This window comes from Sander lucioperca, chromosome 11, assembly GCF_008315115.2.
Source record: "Sander lucioperca isolate FBNREF2018 chromosome 11, SLUC_FBN_1.2, whole genome shotgun sequence".
Taxonomy (NCBI): domain Eukaryota; kingdom Metazoa; phylum Chordata; class Actinopteri; order Perciformes; family Percidae; genus Sander; species Sander lucioperca.
In genome coordinates this window covers 22,455,610-22,457,769 of record NC_050183.1, presented here as the reverse complement: position 1 = coordinate 22,457,769, position 2,160 = coordinate 22,455,610, and positions in this window count along the sequence as shown.

Here is a 2,160-nt window from a genome sequence, read left to right as displayed (position 1 = left end):
AAACCAAGCAACTACAAGCTTCTATTTCCAAAGAAAATCTGATTGCATGGGACAAGTTAGCCATTAGAAAACATAAAACAATTGTAGGTGATGTGATGAAGCGACGAAAAGTGTCAAGATTTTCTTCTCATTTGATATTAGCTGTCAGGGAGGGATGGAGCCTATAACGCTGTTTTCTTTTAAGACTGAAGACCAAAGCTAATGGTGTTTTAGCATTCGGCAGCCCTTGCCAACATATAAACAACTCAATCCCAGTGTCAATCTCAGGCCCCAACTTCACTTTTATATAATGCCAAGCGTGTTCCAGATTCATAGAAAAAAATATATATCTAGATTAGATATCTATATGAACACTTTAACATTATGGTACATCCTAAAAACCAAAACAGCCCTAGAGAGGACAGGTGTACGACATCACATGCAACAAGGTGGAGGGGGGGCTTTGTTTGTTATTTGGCCTGCGGTAAAAAAAAGAAGAAGAGAACTGTGATTGTTTTTACAGTGTACAGTGTCCTGTATTCATATAGATTTGGATCACACTGGGAGAAGTTGTGCGAGCGTCCAGCTAATACAAATATGAGAGCAGAGGAGACATATACAGTGTGTTGGTGAGTGTGTGTGTGTGTGTGTGTGTGTGTGTGTGTGTGTGTGTGTGTGTGTGTGTGTGTGTGTGTCAACTCTACAGGTACGTGCAACATGCAGGAGTCTGGCAGACATAAACAATACTCTTCACTGACCAAGCAGACAGAAAATGGGAAAAAGCCACACAACATCTATAAAAATTGTAAAAAAAAAAAAAAAAAAAAAAATAGAAGAAGAAATCCCTGCAGGCTGAGCGGGTGAAGGCAGCTGGAGTTGTTTTTCCATTCCTCTCTTTCTTTCAGCCTGTCTCTCCTTACCCCCATTACCTGCCAAGAGCACATTTTTAGAGAGCTGCACCCCCCCACACAAACACACAAGCTGCAATTACTGGTTACAGCACACACAGATTACCAGTCGAAGCAACTCGTCATCTGCAAACCTATTGAGTGAACGCACAGAAAATAGAAGCTCTAATCAATCTGCAAGTCTAGATGTGAGAGCAGAAAGGTATGATTTTGAAAGCGTAAACCATGTTCTGAGCACAAATGTTGTGTATTTTGTGTATAATCACAACGTAAACTGCAGAATAAAAGAAGAATATGAAAATGTGCTAACCAATGTATTTCTGTCAACAGTAGTTCTGCTTGTCTGCTGCCTCAGCTGTTCACATCCAAAAACACAGAGGCCCTGTCTCCGGTCCGAACACACGCTCACAAAGACAGACATTTCTATCCTGAGGTGAGAGCGATCACCTGCAGTCCAGCTGGCTACTGTTCATCCACTTACACCAGGAAGCAAATCAAACTGAGGCTCTGAATGTCGCCATAAAATGTGTCTAATGGCCCTGACACACCAACCCGATAATCGGCTGTCGGACAGTCTGGCGAGGTCAGTGACTCGAGTCTGTTTGGTGTGTTCCGTGCCGTCGTCGTCGGAGCTGACTTGCTGGGTAGGAGGGTGGGCAGTCAGACTCACGACTACCTGCTAACCCGGAAATAACGAGCGGGATGAGTGACGAACGAAACTGACCTTTGTCGATCTGAAATGAAGACAGATTCAGCAACTGCATGGCCTATTTCTCGCTTAAATGTTTTCAGAAACAAGTTTCAATGAACTATTTTCATAAAATACGAGATCTTATTTCGAACAAGCCGCCATTACTATCGGCTGGAGAAGCCAGACCCACGTGACGCGTTGTCATTTCCGGTTTTCATTTATTGTATTACATCTCATGCATGCGCAGAACGTACGCTCAAGACGGCGTCGCTTCAGTGTGTTCCGAGGCACTTTTTGGACCTCGGGGAGCCGACTGAGCAGGCCGACTGCCTTTTCTGCCGATGGTCAGCCGTCGGGTTGGTGTGTCAGGGGCTTAAGGGGTTACAGATGATTCACTGGGGGGATCAGGCTGATAAAAGTGGTATGATGGGGGGGAAAAAATTAATTAAAAGAACTGCTTACGAGGGGAAAATGCAAAATGGCTTCTACAGTACAAACAGTGGGGCTCTTTCTCCCCAACTTTAAGTGTTTGCAGGCTGACATACTGGATATCTTGCCTTTCCCCAAAATTAGTTCTATTTG